The sequence below is a fragment of the Cebidichthys violaceus genome, unplaced genomic scaffold, assembly GCF_023349555.1.
Source record: "Cebidichthys violaceus isolate CVI_PGR_0920_01 unplaced genomic scaffold, fCebVio1.0.p SCAF_52, whole genome shotgun sequence".
In the NCBI taxonomy this organism is placed as follows: domain Eukaryota; kingdom Metazoa; phylum Chordata; class Actinopteri; order Perciformes; family Stichaeidae; genus Cebidichthys; species Cebidichthys violaceus.
The window spans coordinates 1,183,070-1,201,272 of NW_027176728.1; the positions used below are offsets into that span (position 1 = coordinate 1,183,070).

General features: G+C 40.6%; 1 pseudogene; it reads left to right on the forward strand.

Moving 5' to 3' along the window:
• LOC137888158 (retinoic acid receptor alpha-B-like) overlaps positions 1–18,203 on the forward strand; it is a 236,078-nt pseudogene that overhangs the window by 99,317 nt on the left and 118,558 nt on the right.

Consider the following 18,203-nt stretch of genomic DNA (forward strand, 5'->3'; position numbering starts at 1 on the left):
TGAGAGGGATTGGCGGCACCTATCGTTGAGGCCGCAGATTTCCACCAATCGAATAGTCTCCCGTGTACCAAGCGTACGTAGGAGAAACACACACATGGCCCTGTCTAAAGCAGGTGTTTGGTGTGTTTGTTGTGGGTTACTGTCTTTACAAGGGCTTTGTAAAGACAACCCCGCTCCATATGTAGATGTAAACAGCTCATTCTAAGGTAACGAAAAAACACATTAAAGGAAACATACTTACCATTTCTGTCAGTGGATCCCTCTAAATCAGACCTAGGCATTGTACAGCCTGCGGGACGTCAATGGGAAATTAAGAATAAAACGTAAATAATTGTACATTATGCACGGAATACAGCTACAATGCTTCCATTTTGAAGGTGACTGCTGCTGTTTTTTATCTCAATTTACATAGGTTAGTAAGTTCGAGGATTTGTGCGAGCAGCAGCGTCACTGCAATCCCAATAATGGCAGTGTCGGCAGCCGGAATCGGGCTGGTGTATTTGGCCCGATTCTAGTCTCAGCCGAGTCGGCAAACGGACTCGGCCCAACGTGTTTCTTCTGGCATGCCAAGCTTAAGCCGGAGCTGGGCCAGGTCATTTTGGCTACCTGGGATGTGTTAACTGATGCAAAGCGGACACGGACCTCTGAGGCTTTGCTATCTAAGCTGCCAAATATTTGTCTGGCGCGCAATAGCTTCTTAAGATAACTGGCACACTCATTGGCAAACATTTCACATACAACTGACTTATGTTGGTTAATCCCTCATATTTTAGTTGATAGTTATTTAAGCTCTCGTTGAGTAACACCTGTCTTTCTTTGCACATTCTAAAAGGCAGATCTCGAACATCTTGTGTTTCCAGGGCTGCCAACTCTCACACATTGACGGTGAGACTCACGCAATTGACAATTTTTAACATCGTCATGCAACAAGCTCAGTCTGCTGAGCCAGTTTCTCGGTGGTTGTACAATAAATGTCGACGTACAAATGATGCAAATAAAGAACCAAATAATAAAATTAATGTTACGCTAACTTGTGAAGAAAAAATTAAATATGCTAGCTGCTAGTGTAGGCAACATTCAATAGCAACCGCATCCATAGCAACCAACTGGGTATGTGCAGGAAGCCAGCCAAAAAGGGCCTATTTTCATGTGAACTTTATTTTTTGTCAATGAAATAGTATTCAACTTTGAATGATGACTGTTTTATAAAAGCAATTGGTCACCTTGGTGATATGTTGTGATCATATCACAGCGGGGATTGTGCCTGACATGAACTATTGCTTCCATTGTCTCAAATTTCAATGTCACAATTAAAGCTGCAAGCAGCATTGATCGGGCCCTTGCAACTACGCGCACGTTGAGGATACTGGCAGGACTCTGGTTGACGCGGTCATGCATTTCTGTGACCATCATACACTGTGTGCAGAAGTTAGATGATATTTCTGCGTCGACCAGCAGCGTAGCAAGATCATGTTGCCAGGCATTATGCCTCAAATGTTTTGAGTTTACTCCGATGCAATCATAAATGTAAGCCTGTTAAGATCATTAAGAAAATGAATGTGCGTGAATGCGCTTCAGTGTTTGTAACATAACAGACTTGTCAGTTTACTGGGTGCAGTGTCCTGCTGATTGTATTTGGACTCACATGAAAGTTAACAGAAGAGTAGTGTCATTTGCTTTTACTTGAACACTTCAATTTAACACTGTTTTCATTTTAAGCTCTTCTGTAACTTTAGATTGTAGTGTGAAGCATTCATTATAACATTTAACCTGATTCTCATGTAGAAGCTCTGGACAGATCATTTATACTAATGCCCACTGACATGGTTTGAGAACCACTGTTGTCTAACTTTTGCTCTCCAAGCATCTTAGTTTGCACATATTTAGATCAGAGAAGTCTTTTTCTCATGGTGTGACCACAAACCCTTTTATTAAGTTCAGTGTTTGGGCCGCTGTAATTATAGAATCCTGCTTACGTCTGTGGTTGCCAGTAGGTGGCGCTATGACTATGAGTTAATATTGGCATGCAGATGTCCTAAAATCATGACAGTAATCAAGCATGTCAACTTTGGGACAGTTTTGACAAAGTACAGTTGAGTTACAACAGCGTGATGGATAATGGCGAACCATGTAAAATGGCCGCTACACCAAGTCCATGTTTGATGAATTCTAAACTTTTAATCACAAAGGTCTTTAGATTGTTCTGACCAAATTCTAAGCTGATCTGATTAATTACCTAGGACTAGTTCGTAGTACAGCACCTGGAAATGGGAAAAATACACGAGAAATTCATACAAAATTAGAAATGGCTGACTTCCGGTTGGGTTTAGAGCATGGACCCCTAAGACTTTTTTTTAAATCCACATGTGATACATCTGCTTACCAAATGTTATACATCTAGGTGAAACGTACTGCGAGGGCTGCATCGTCGAAATATTGTAGGGGGCGCTATTGAGCCGAGTTGCCACTCTGAAGCATTAAAATCACATCAGATAACTACATTCAGGATTTTAAATGTGTGTGACAAGTTTGATTATGTTTTGAGTATTTTCAGGCCCTAAAAAACACCTTTGTTTTTCATGGCGAGGAATGCGTCGCCACGGCAACGGCATTTCACGAAACAACAAGCTTTGAGTAACTTTTAATCACAAAGGTCTTTAGATTGTTCTGACCAAATTCTAAGTTGATCTGATTAGTTCCCTGGGAGGAGTTCGTTAAAGTAGAGCGCCTGGAAATTAAAAAAACGACACTAGAAATTCAGACTAAATTCAAAATGGCTGACTTCCGGTTGGGTTTAGGGCATGGCCCCAAGAGACTTTTATTTAAGTCCACGTGTGATACATGTGCCTACCAAATTTTGTTAATCTATGTGAAACGTACTGCGAGGGCTGCTTCGTCGAAATTTTGTAGGGGGCGCTATTGAGCCGATTTAACACTCTGATTGAATAAAATCATATTATAGAACTACATATTGGCCTTGTGATCTGTGTGTCAAGTTTGCTTGTGTTTCGAGCTTTTTTAACCTCTCCAAATGACCATCGTTTTTCACGGCGAAGACTGCGTTACCACGGCAACGGCGTTCGACAAAACATCAAAAGCTTAGAGAACTGGCATTATGAACTTCTTACATTTGTGTGGAACAAATTTGATGTTGATCTGATTTTCCAACTAAGAGAAACAAGCCAAAGTATAAAGACTTTAACTTACTGTTGCCAGTAGGTGGCGCTATGACTATGATTCAAAATTGGCTTGCAGATGTCTTCAGGCCTGGAGTTTAATCAAACATGTGAAATCTGGTAAAGATCTGATGATGCGGAGTCGAGTTACATCAGTTTATTCGTTCATGGCGAAGGATCGAAATTCGCAGACACCACGTCGCCATGCTTCGACAACTTCCTACAATTTTCACAATGAAGCATTATCAAAGTCTTAAGGCTTTTGTGACAAAATTTGAGAGGGATCCGATTAATCTGTGAGCAGTAGGGTGTCAAAGTACACAACCTATGACTTCCTGTTGCCACTAGGTGGCGCTATTACTATGATTCTAAATTGTCATATACATGTGTTCAGGGTCAGGATGTTATGACATCTGAGAAATTTGGAGCAGATTAGGCAATGTACAGCCGAGTTACAACAACTTCCTGTTTCATGGCGAATGGTGTTTTTTTGCCGCCACGCCACGGACACATAGTTCGATAACTTTTTGATCTTTGAGTATCGTTTCACTGCCAAGGTCTCAAGAGCATACTGACCAAATCTGAAGGCAATCGGGTTTAATCTCTTGGAGGAGTTTGTTAAAGTACGGCGCCTTGAAACGGTCCAAAAACATCATAAAATTCAAAATGGCCGACTACCTGTTTGGTTTAGGATATACCTCCTTTTGACTTTTTTGTACGTCCCATCACGTTCCACATACCTACCAAATTTCATACAGCTAGGTGAAACCCAAAGTTGGGGCTACTCTGTAGGGGGCGCTATGGAGCCAAAATGTCATGCCGCAGCTGGACACCCCAATAATACTGGAATTTTCACCACGATTGAATTTTGTGCCAAATTTCAAAAGATTCCCAGTATCCCAAGCACCTCCTTTTTGCGATGAAACTGGTACGATAATAATAATAATAAAAAACATTAGAATAACAATAGGTCCTCCGCTCCGACTACGTCGGTGCTCGGGCCCTAATAATAATAATAAAAAACATTAGAATAACAATAGGTCCTCCGCTCCGACTACGTCGGTGCTCGGGCCCTAATTAAAGCTGCAAGCAGCATTGATCAGGCCCTCGCAACGTCACACACGTCGAGGGTACTGGCAGGACTCTGGTTGATGCGGCAATGCATTTCTGTGACCATCATACACTGCATGCACAAGTTAGATGATATTTCCTGCGTCGACCAGCAGCATAGCAAGACCATGTTGCCAGGTCTTAAGCCTCAAATGTTTTGAGTGTACCTCCGATACAATCATAAATGTAAGCCTGTTAAGATCATTACGAAAATGAACGTGTGAATGTGCTTCAGTATTTGTAACATAACAGACTGTCAGGTTACTGGGATGGAGTTCAACTCCCTGCAGTGTCCTACTGATTGTATTTGGACTTACATGAAAGTTAACAGAACAGCAGTGTCATTTGTTTTTACTTGAACACTTTAATTTGACACTGTTTTCATTTTAAGCTCTTCTGTAACTTTAGATTGTAGTGTGAAGCATTCATTGTAACAGTTAACCTGATTCTCATGTAGAAGCTCTAGACAGATCATTTATACTAATGCCCACTGACATGGTTTGAAAAACACTGTTGATTAACTTTTGTTCTCCAAGCATCTTAGTTTGCACATATTTAGATCAGAGAAATCTTTTTCTCATGGTGTGCCCACAAACCCTGTTTGGGCCGCTGTTATTATAGAATTCTGTTTACGTCCGTGGTTGCCAGTAGGTGGCGCTATGACTATGAGTTAATATTGGCATGCAGATGTCCTAAAATCATGACAGTAATCAAGCATGTCAACTTTGGGACAGTTTTGACAAAGTACAGTTGAGTTACAACAGCGTGATGGATAATGGCGAACCATGTAAAATGGCCGCTACACCAAGTCCATGTTTGATGAATTCTAAACTTTTAATCACAAAGGTCTTTAGATTGTTCTGACCAAATTCTAAGCTGATCTGATTAATTACCTAGGACTAGTTCGTAGTACAGCACCTGGAAATGGGAAAAATACACGAGAAATTCATACAAAATTAGAAATGGCTGACTTCCGGTTGGGTTTAGAGCATGGACCCCTAAGACTTTTTTTTAAATCCACATGTGATACATCTGCTTACCAAATGTTATACATCTAGGTGAAACGTACTGCGAGGGCTGCATCGTCGAAATATTGTAGGGGGCGCTATTGAGCCGAGTTGCCACTCTGAAGCATTAAAATCACATCAGATAACTACATTCAGGATTTTAAATGTGTGTGACAAGTTTGATTATGTTTTGAGTATTTTCAGGCCCTAAAAAACACCTTTGTTTTTCATGGCGAGGAATGCGTCGCCACGGCAACGGCATTTCACGAAACAACAAGCTTTGAGTAACTTTTAATCACAAAGGTCTTTAGATTGTTCTGACCAAATTCTAAGTTGATCTGATTAGTTCCCTGGGAGGAGTTCGTTAAAGTAGAGCGCCTGGAAATTAAAAAAACGACACTAGAAATTCAGACTAAATTCAAAATGGCTGACTTCCGGTTGGGTTTAGGGCATGGCCCCAAGAGACTTTTATTTAAGTCCACGTGTGATACATGTGCCTACCAAATTTTGTTAATCTATGTGAAACGTACTGCGAGGGCTGCTTCGTCGAAATTTTGTAGGGGGCGCTATTGAGCCGATTTAACACTCTGATTGAATAAAATCATATTATAGAACTACATATTGGCCTTGTGATCTGTGTGTCAAGTTTGCTTGTGTTTCGAGCTTTTTTAACCTCTCCAAATGACCATCGTTTTTCACGGCGAAGACTGCGTTACCACGGCAACGGCGTTCGACGAAACATCAAAAGCTTAGAGAACTGGCATTATGAACTTCTTACATTTGTGTGGAACAAATTTGATGTTGATCTGATTTTCCAACTAAGAGAAACAAGCCAAAGTATAAAGACTTTAACTTACTGTTGCCAGTAGGTGGCGCTATGACTATGATTCAAAATTGGCTTGCAGATGTCTTCAGGCCTGGAGTTTAATCAAACATGTGAAATCTGGTAAAGATCTGATGATGCGGAGTCGAGTTACATCAGTTTATTCGTTCATGGCGAAGGATCGAAATTCGCAGACACCACGTCGCCATGCTTCGACAACTTCCTACAATTTTCACAATGAAGCATTATCAAAGTCTTAAGGCTTTTGTGACAAAATTTGAGAGGGATCCGATTAATCTGTGAGCAGTAGGGTGTCAAAGTACACAACCTATGACTTCCTGTTGCCACTAGGTGGCGCTATTACTATGATTCTAAATTGTCATATACATGTGTTCAGGGTCAGGATGTTATGACATCTGAGAAATTTGGAGCAGATTAGGCAATGTACAGCCGAGTTACAACAACTTCCTGTTTCATGGCGAATGGTGTTTTTTTGCCGCCACGCCACGGACACATAGTTCGATAACTTTTTGATCTTTGAGTATCGTTTCACTGCCAAGGTCTCAAGAGCATACTGACCAAATCTGAAGGCAATCGGGTTTAATCTCTTGGAGGAGTTTGTTAAAGTACGGCGCCTTGAAACGGTCCAAAAACATCATAAAATTCAAAATGGCCGACTACCTGTTTGGTTTAGGATATACCTCCTTTTGACTTTTTTGTACGTCCCATCACGTTCCACATACCTACCAAATTTCATACAGCTAGGTGAAACCCAAAGTTGGGGCTACTCTGTAGGGGGCGCTATGGAGCCAAAATGTCATGCCGCAGCTGGACACCCCAATAATACTGGAATTTTCACCACGATTGAATTTTGTGCCAAATTTCAAAAGATTCCCAGTATCCCAAGCACCTCCTTTTTGCGATGAAACTGGTACGATAATAATAATAATAAAAAACATTAGAATAACAATAGGTCCTCCGCTCCGACTACGTCGGTGCTCGGGCCCTAATAATAATAATAAAAAACATTAGAATAACAATAGGTCCTCCGCTCCGACTACGTCGGTGCTCGGGCCCTAATTAAAGCTGCAAGCAGCATTGATCAGGCCCTCGCAACGTCACACACGTCGAGGGTACTGGCAGGACTCTGGTTGATGCGGCAATGCATTTCTGTGACCATCATACACTGCATGCACAAGTTAGATGATATTTCCTGCGTCGACCAGCAGCATAGCAAGACCATGTTGCCAGGTCTTAAGCCTCAAATGTTTTGAGTGTACCTCCGATACAATCATAAATGTAAGCCTGTTAAGATCATTACGAAAATGAACGTGTGAATGTGCTTCAGTATTTGTAACATAACAGACTGTCAGGTTACTGGGATGGAGTTCAACTCCCTGCAGTGTCCTACTGATTGTATTTGGACTTACATGAAAGTTAACAGAACAGCAGTGTCATTTGTTTTTACTTGAACACTTTAATTTGACACTGTTTTCATTTTAAGCTCTTCTGTAACTTTAGATTGTAGTGTGAAGCATTCATTGTAACAGTTAACCTGATTCTCATGTAGAAGCTCTAGACAGATCATTTATACTAATGCCCACTGACATGGTTTGAAAAACACTGTTGATTAACTTTTGTTCTCCAAGCATCTTAGTTTGCACATATTTAGATCAGAGAAATCTTTTTCTCATGGTGTGCCCACAAACCCTGTTTGGGCCGCTGTTATTATAGAATTCTGTTTACGTCCGTGGTTGCCAGTAGGTGGCGCTATGACTATGAGTTAATATTGGCATGCAGATGTCCTAAAATCATGACAGTAATCAAGCATGTCAACTTTGGGACAGTTTTGACAAAGTACAGTTGAGTTACAACAGCGTGATGGATAATGGCGAACCATGTAAAATGGCCGCTACACCAAGTCCATGTTTGATGAATTCTAAACTTTTAATCACAAAGGTCTTTAGATTGTTCTGACCAAATTCTAAGCTGATCTGATTAATTACCTAGGACTAGTTCGTAGTACAGCACCTGGAAATGGGAAAAATACACGAGAAATTCATACAAAATTAGAAATGGCTGACTTCCGGTTGGGTTTAGAGCATGGACCCCTAAGACTTTTTTTTAAATCCACATGTGATACATCTGCTTACCAAATGTTATACATCTAGGTGAAACGTACTGCGAGGGCTGCATCGTCGAAATATTGTAGGGGGCGCTATTGAGCCGAGTTGCCACTCTGAAGCATTAAAATCACATCAGATAACTACATTCAGGATTTTAAATGTGTGTGACAAGTTTGATTATGTTTTGAGTATTTTCAGGCCCTAAAAAACACCTTTGTTTTTCATGGCGAGGAATGCGTCGCCACGGCAACGGCATTTCACGAAACAACAAGCTTTGAGTAACTTTTAATCACAAAGGTCTTTAGATTGTTCTGACCAAATTCTAAGTTGATCTGATTAGTTCCCTGGGAGGAGTTCGTTAAAGTAGAGCGCCTGGAAATTAAAAAAACGACACTAGAAATTCAGACTAAATTCAAAATGGCTGACTTCCGGTTGGGTTTAGGGCATGGCCCCAAGAGACTTTTATTTAAGTCCACGTGTGATACATGTGCCTACCAAATTTTGTTAATCTATGTGAAACGTACTGCGAGGGCTGCTTCGTCGAAATTTTGTAGGGGGCGCTATTGAGCCGATTTAACACTCTGATTGAATAAAATCATATTATAGAACTACATATTGGCCTTGTGATCTGTGTGTCAAGTTTGCTTGTGTTTCGAGCTTTTTTAACCTCTCCAAATGACCATCGTTTTTCACGGCGAAGACTGCGTTACCACGGCAACGGCGTTCGACAAAACATCAAAAGCTTAGAGAACTGGCATTATGAACTTCTTACATTTGTGTGGAACAAATTTGATGTTGATCTGATTTTCCAACTAAGAGAAACAAGCCAAAGTATAAAGACTTTAACTTACTGTTGCCAGTAGGTGGCGCTATGACTATGATTCAAAATTGGCTTGCAGATGTCTTCAGGCCTGGAGTTTAATCAAACATGTGAAATCTGGTAAAGATCTGATGATGCGGAGTCGAGTTACATCAGTTTATTCGTTCATGGCGAAGGATCGAAATTCGCAGACACCACGTCGCCATGCTTCGACAACTTCCTACAATTTTCACAATGAAGCATTATCAAAGTCTTAAGGCTTTTGTGACAAAATTTGAGAGGGATCCGATTAATCTGTGAGCAGTAGGGTGTCAAAGTACACAACCTATGACTTCCTGTTGCCACTAGGTGGCGCTATTACTATGATTCTAAATTGTCATATACATGTGTTCAGGGTCAGGATGTTATGACATCTGAGAAATTTGGAGCAGATTAGGCAATGTACAGCCGAGTTACAACAACTTCCTGTTTCATGGCGAATGGTGTTTTTTTGCCGCCACGCCACGGACACATAGTTCGATAACTTTTTGATCTTTGAGTATCGTTTCACTGCCAAGGTCTCAAGAGCATACTGACCAAATCTGAAGGCAATCGGGTTTAATCTCTTGGAGGAGTTTGTTAAAGTACGGCGCCTTGAAACGGTCCAAAAACATCATAAAATTCAAAATGGCCGACTACCTGTTTGGTTTAGGATATACCTCCTTTTGACTTTTTTGTACGTCCCATCACGTTCCACATACCTACCAAATTTCATACAGCTAGGTGAAACCCAAAGTTGGGGCTACTCTGTAGGGGGCGCTATGGAGCCAAAATGTCATGCCGCAGCTGGACACCCCAATAATACTGGAATTTTCACCACGATTGAATTTTGTGCCAAATTTCAAAAGATTCCCAGTATCCCAAGCACCTCCTTTTTGCGATGAAACTGGTACGATAATAATAATAATAAAAAACATTAGAATAACAATAGGTCCTCCGCTCCGACTACGTCGGTGCTCGGGCCCTAATAATAATAATAAAAAACATTAGAATAACAATAGGTCCTCCGCTCCGACTACGTCGGTGCTCGGGCCCTAATTAAAGCTGCAAGCAGCATTGATCAGGCCCTCGCAACGTCACACACGTCGAGGGTACTGGCAGGACTCTGGTTGATGCGGCAATGCATTTCTGTGACCATCATACACTGCATGCACAAGTTAGATGATATTTCCTGCGTCGACCAGCAGCATAGCAAGACCATGTTGCCAGGTCTTAAGCCTCAAATGTTTTGAGTGTACCTCCGATACAATCATAAATGTAAGCCTGTTAAGATCATTACGAAAATGAACGTGTGAATGTGCTTCAGTATTTGTAACATAACAGACTGTCAGGTTACTGGGATGGAGTTCAACTCCCTGCAGTGTCCTACTGATTGTATTTGGACTTACATGAAAGTTAACAGAACAGCAGTGTCATTTGTTTTTACTTGAACACTTTAATTTGACACTGTTTTCATTTTAAGCTCTTCTGTAACTTTAGATTGTAGTGTGAAGCATTCATTGTAACAGTTAACCTGATTCTCATGTAGAAGCTCTAGACAGATCATTTATACTAATGCCCACTGACATGGTTTGAAAAACACTGTTGATTAACTTTTGTTCTCCAAGCATCTTAGTTTGCACATATTTAGATCAGAGAAATCTTTTTCTCATGGTGTGCCCACAAACCCTGTTTGGGCCGCTGTTATTATAGAATTCTGTTTACGTCCGTGGTTGCCAGTAGGTGGCGCTATGACTATGAGTTAATATTGGCATGCAGAAGTCCTAAAATCACGACAGCAATCAAGCATGTCATGTTTGGGGCAGTTTTGACAAAGTAAGGTTGAGTTACAAAAGCTTGATGGATGATGGCGAATCATGTAAAATTGCCGGGACACCAAGTCCATCTTATCCAATGAAACATCAAGCTTTTAGTAACTTTTAATCGTTAAGGTCTTTAGGTTGTTCTGACCAAATTCTAAGCTGATCGGATTATTTCCCTAGGAGGAGTTCATAGTGCAGCACCTGGAAAAGGAAATAAAACCACAAGAAATTCATACAAAACTCAAATTGGCTGACTTCTGGTTTGGTTTAGAGCATGGACCCCTAAGACTTTTTTTTAAGTCTACATGTGATACACCTGCTTACTTAATTTCATACATCTAGGTGAAACGTACTGCGAGGGCTGCATCGTCGAAATATTGTAGGGGGCGCTATCGAGCCGAGTTGCCACTCTGAAGCATTAAAATCACATCAGATAACTACAGTCAGGATTTTAAATGTGTGTGACAAGTTTGATTTTGTTTTGAGTATTTTTAGCCCCTCAAAAACACCTTTGTTTTTCATGGCGTGGAATGCATCGCCACGGCAACGGCATTTCACGAAACAACAAGCTTTGAGTAACTTTTAATCACAAAGGTCTTTAGATTGTTCTGACCAAATTCTAAGTTGATCTGATTAGTTCCCTGGGAGGAGTTCGTTAAAGTAGAGCGCCTGGAAATTGAAAAAACGACACTAGAAATTCAGACTAAATTCAAAATGGCTGACTTCCGGTTGGGTTTAGGGCATGGCCCCAAGACACTTTTATTTAAGTCCACATGTGATACATGTGCCTACCAAATTTTGTTAATCTATGTGAAACGTACTGCGAGGGCTGCTTCGTCGAAATTTTGTAGGGGGCGCTATTGAGCCGATTTAACACTCTGATTGAATAAAATCATATTATAGAACTACAGTTTGGCCTTGTGATCTGTGTGTCAAGTTTGCTTGTGTTTCGAGCTTTTTTAACCTCTCCAAATGACCATCGTTTTTCACGGCGAAGACTGCGTTACCACGGCAACGGCGTTCGACGAAACATCAAAAGCTTAGAGAACTGGCATTATGAACTTCTTACATTTGTGTGGAACAAATTTGATGTTGATCTGATTTTCCAACTAAGAGAAACAAGCCAAAGTATAAAGACTTTAACTTGCTGTTGCCAGTAGGTGGCGCTATGACTATGATTCAAAATTGGCTTGCAGATGTCTTCAGGCCTGGAGTTTAATCAACCATGTGAAATCTGGTAAAGATCTGATGATGCAGAGTCGAGTTACATCAGTTTATTCGTTCATGGCGAAGGATCGAAATTCGCAGAGTCGCCACGCTTCGACAACTTCCTACAATTTTCACAATGAAGCATTATCAAGGTCTTAAGGCTTTTGTGACAAAATTTGAGAGGGATCCGATTAATCTGTGAGCAGTAGGGTGTCAAAGTACACAACCTATGACTTCCTGTTGCCACTAGATGGCGCTATTACTATGATTCTAAATTGTCATATACATGTGTTCAGGGTCAGGATGTTATGACATATGAGAAATTTGGAGCAGATTAGGCAATGTACAGCCGAGTTACAACAACTTCCTGTTTCATGGCGAATGGTGTTTTTTTGCCGCCACGCCACGGACACATAGTTCGATAACTTTTTGATCTTTGAGTATCGTTTCACTGCCAAGGTCTCAAGAGCATACTGACCAAATCTGAAGGCAATCGGGTTTAATCTCTAGGAGGAGTTCGTTAAAGTACGGCGCCTTGAAACGGTCCAAAAACGTCATAAAATTCGAAATGGCCGACTTCCTGTTTGGTTTAGGATATACCTCTTTTTGACTTTTTTGTGTGTCCCATCACGTTCCACATACCTACCAAATTTCATACAGCTAGGTGAAACCCAAAGTTGGGGCTACTCTGTAGGGGGCGCTATCGAGCCAAAATGTCATGCCGCAGCTGGACACCCCAATAATACTGGAATTTTCACCACGATTGAATTTTGTGCCAAATTTCAAAAGATTCCCAGTATCCCAAGCACCTCCTTTTTGCGATTAAACTGGTACGATAATAATAATAATAATAATAATAATAATAATAAAAAAAAACATTAGAATAACAATAGGTCCTCCGCTCCGACTACGTCGGTGCTCGGGCCCTAATAAAAAACATTAGAATAACAATAGGTCCTCCGCTCCGACTACGTCGGTGCTCGGGCCGTAATAAAAAACATTAGAATAACAATAGGTCCTCCGCTCCGACTACGTCGGTGCTCGGGCCGTAATAAAAAACATTAGAATAACAATAGGTCCTCCGCTCCGACTACGTCGGTGCTCGGGCCCTAATAATAATAATAATAAAAAACATTAGAATAACAATAGGTCCTCCGCTCCGACTACGTCGGTGCTCGGGCCCTAATAATAATAATAAAAAACATTAGAATAACAATAGGTCCTCCGCTCTGACTACGTCAGTGCTCGGGCCCTAATAACATCACAATTCTCAGGGGACAAAACATGCACAACTGATCCCTTTGTAGTTACTGGTGCTGGGATAACGAGCAGGAAACGACAAAAGCATGAAATTAAATAACAAATATTGTTAATATAATGTTGGATCACAATGGAAATCAGCTTTGCCTGACGGCTGTGATGTCCGGAAATAGTAAACTCAAAGCTGCCAAAAATACATTTGGAAAAGTCAAGATAATCCACGGACCTTGCTGTTGTGAGCAGTTAGTATTTTCACGTACATGTTTCTCATACTTTTTCATTGGATTTATCAGATTAAACAGTGCCTTTGATATGGTTTAAAAGTAAACAATCAGTTATTATGACAACTTCTCACAGAAAGTTCCAGCTATCAAATATTTGTCTGGCACGCAATAGCTTCTTAAAATAACTGGCACACTCATTGGCAAACATTTCACATACAACTGACTTATGTTGGTTAATCCCTCATATTTTAGTTGACAGTTATTTAAGCTCTCGTTGAGTAACACCTGTCTTTCTTTGCACATTCTAAAAGGCAGATCTCAAACATCTTGTGTTTCCAGGGCTGCCAACTCTCACACATAGACTGTGAGACTCACGCAATTGACAATTTTTAACATCGTCATGCAACAAGCTCAGTCTGCTGAGCCAGTTTCTCGGTGGTTGCACAATAAATGTCGACGTACAAATGATGCAAATAAAGAACCAAATAATAAAATTAAAGTTACGCTAACTTGTGAAGAAAAAATTAAATATGCTAGCTGCTAGTGTAGGCAACATTCAATAGCAACCGCATCCATAGCAACCAACTGGGTATGTGCAGGAAGCCAGCCAAAAAGGGCCTATTTTCATGTGAACTTTATTTTTTGTCAATGAAACAGTCATCATTCAAAGTTGAATACTGTTTTATAAAAGCAATTGGTCACCTTGGTGATATGTTGTGATCATATCACAGCGGGGATTGTGCCTGACATGAACTATTGCTTCCATTGTCTCAAATGTCAATGTCACAATAACATCACAATTCTCAGGGGACAAAACATGCACAACTGATCCCTTTGTAGTTACTGGTGCTGGGATAACGAGCAGGAAAAGACAAAAGCATGAAATTAAATAACAAATATTGTTAATATAATGTTGGATCACAATGGAAATCAGCTTTGCCTGACAGCTGTGATGTCCAGAAATAGTAAACTCAAAGCTGCCAAAAATACATTTGGAAAAGTCAAGATAATCCACGGACCTTGCTGTTGTGAGCAGTTAGTATTTTCACGTACAGTTGTGGTCAAAAGTTTACATACACTTGTAAAGAACATAATGTCATGGCTCTCTTGAGTTTCCCCGTTATTTCTAAAACTCAGATTTTTCTCTGATAGAGTGATTGGAACAGATACTTCTTTGTCACAAAAAACATTCATGAAGTTTGGTTCTTTCATGACTTTATTATGGGTTAACAGAAAAAGTGATAAAATCTGCTGGGTCAAAAATATACATACAGCAGTGCTAATATTTGGTTACATGTCCCTTGGCCATTTTCACTTCAATTAGGCGCTTTTGGTAGCCGTCCACAAGCTTCTGGCAAGCTTCTCGTTGAATCTTTGACCACTCCTCTTGACAGAATTGGTGCAGTTCAGTTAAATTTGATGGCTTTCTGACATGGACTTGTTTCTTCAGCATTGTCCACATGTTCTCAATGGGATTTTAAGTCAGGACTTTGGGAAGGCCATTCTAAAACCCTAATTCTAGCCTGATTTAGCCATTCCATTACCACTTTTGATGTGTGTTTGGGGTCATTGTCCTGTTGGAACACCCAACTGCGCCCAAGACCCAACCTTCGGGCTGATGATTTTAGGTTATCTTGAAGAATTTGAAGGTAATCCTCCTTCTTCATTATCCCATTTACTCTCTGTAAAGCACCAGTTCCATTGGCAGCAAAACAGCCCCACAGCATAATACTACCACCACCACCGTGCTTGACGGTAGGCATGGTGTTCTTGGGGTTAAAGGCCTCACCTTTTCTCCTCCAAACATATTGCTGGGCATTGTGGCCAAACAGCTCGATTTTTGTTTCGTCTGACCACAGAACTTTCCTCCAGAAGGTCTTATCTTTGTCCATGTGATCAGCAGCAAACTTCAGTCGAGCCTTAAGGTGCCGCTTTTGGAGCAAGGGCTTCCTTCTTGCACGGCAGCCTCTCAGTCCATGGAGATGCAAAACACGCTTGACTGTGGACACTGACACCTGTGTTCCAGCAGCTTCTAATTCTTGGCAGATGTGCTTTTTGGTGGTTCTTGGTTGACTCTTCACCCTCCTGACCAATTTTCTCTCAGCAGCAGGTGATAGCTTGCGTTTTCTTCCTGATCGTGGCAGTGACAAAACAGTGCCATGCACTTTATACTTACAAACAATTGTTTGCACTGTTGCTCTTGGGACCTGCAGCTGCTTTGAAATGGCTCCAAGTGACTTTCCTGACTTGTTCAAGTGTGGGTCAATGATTCGCTTTTTCAGATCCATGCTGAGCTCCTTTGACTTTCCCATTGTAGCGTTTGTGGGCGTTTGTATCCAATGAGCCCTATTTAAATGGCCTCAGAGAAGTCACCAGTTGTAGTCACTCATAATCACTCACAAGAAGTTAAGAGGCCATGCTATGAAGCTCATTTCATTGACCCAACTTTCTAAGTCACCAAAATTGCTAATTCATGTTGCTGTATGTATATTTTTGACCCAGCAGATTTTGTCACTTTTTCTGTTAACCCATAATAAAGTCATGAAAGAACCAAACTTCATGAATGTTTTTTGTGACAAAGAAGTATCTGTTCCAATCACTCTATCAGAGAAAAATCAGAGTTGTAGAAATAACTGGAAACTCAAGAGAGCCATGACATTATGTTCTTTACAAGTGTATGTAAACTTTTGACTACAACTGTACATGTTTCTCATACTTTTTCATTGGATTTATCTGATTAAACAGTGCCTTTGATATGGTTTAAAAGTAAACAATCAGTTCTTATGACAACTTCTCATTGAAAGTTCCAACTATCAAATATTTGTCTGGCACGCAATAGCTTCTTAAAATAACTGGCACACTCATTGGCAAACATTTCACATACAACTGACTTATGTTGGTTAATCCCTCATATTTTAGTTGATAGTTATTTAAGCTCTCGTTGAGTAACACCTGTCTTTCTTTGCACATTCTAAAAGGCAGATCTCGAACATCTTGTGTTTCCAGGGCTGCCAACTCTCACACATAGACTGTGAGACTCACGCAATTGACAATTTTTAACATCGTCATGCAACAAGCTCAGTCTGCTGAGCCAGTTTCTCGGTGGTTGCACAATAAATGTCGACGTACAAATGATGCAAATAAAGAACCAAATAATAAAATTAATGTTACGCTAACTTGTGAAGAAAAAATTAAATATGCTAGCTGCTAGTGTAGGCAACATTCAATAGCAACCGCATCCATAGCAACCAACTGGGTATGTGCAGGAAGCCAGCCAAAAAGGGCCTATTTTCATGTGAACTTTATTTTTTGTCAATGAAATAGTATTCAACTTTGAATGATGACTGTTTTATAAAAGCAATTGGTCACCTTGGTGATATGTTGTGATCATATCACAACGGGGATTGTGCCTGACACGAACTATTGCTTCCATTGTCTCAAATGTCAATGTCACAATAACATCACAATTCTCAGGGGACAAAGCATGCACAACTGATCCCTTCATAGTTACTGGTGCTGGGATAACGAGCAGGAAAAGACAAAAGCATGAAATTAAATAACAAATATTGTTAATATAATGTTGGATCACAATGGAAATCAGCTTTGCCTGACAGCTGTGATGTCCGGAAATAGTAAACTCAAAGCTGCCAAAAATACATTTGGAAAAGTCAAGATAATCCACGGACCTTGCTGTTGTGAGCAGTTAGTATTTTCACGTACATGTTTCTCATACTTTTTCATTGGATTTATCTGATTAAACAGTGCCTTTGATATGGTTTAAAAGTAAACAATCAGTTATTATGACAACTTCTCACAGAAAGTTCCAGCTATCAAATATTTGTCTGGCACGCAATAGCTTCTTAAAATACGTTAACCGTTTACATTCAAAACTTTACATTCAACTTCCTCCTTTAGCTCAGAGAGCTGCCTTCAAAATAAAAGCATTTCATCTTAAAACAGAAAAAAACATAACAAATGTAGGAAACAGGCACAAACATGTAACAAAGGCAACAAATTGAGTGCTAAACACGAATTGGGTTACTTACACTCCCACAAAATGATGAATGTTTCATATGACATCATATGATCTATGAATGATCTCCTAATAATAATTAGGAGCGACAATGTCCTTGACATGAACTTAAAAAGCCTCTAATAACAGAACTAACTTCTGCACTGGGCGCTCCATTATGGAGAGTTTTCCAAGGCGTCTCACCCTTCTTGTTCAGTCTCTTATCTTCCAATGACATTTTCACTCAGTCCTTCCTTACCACTAGGACCATTGCGAGTCTCCATTCACCTCTGGGCAAGAGTATATCAATGTCCATCACCCTGTCCCCCACCCATAGATTTCTCATTGGTGGATGCCAGCGCTGCCTTGCCATGATGTTGTGAAGATATTCTCGTTTCCTCCGACTCCAGAACTGCTTGGCCAGATACAGAACTGCTTGGCCAGATACAGTACGCGACGCCAAGTCCTCTCTGGGGAATGAGTGAGGGGTCGAGTGGAGGACTCAACACGCTCTATATGAAGGTCACTCATTTTTTGATCTTCTGGAGGTCTCCTGAGTCTGTGACAAGTCACACACTGGCGAACATATGACGCA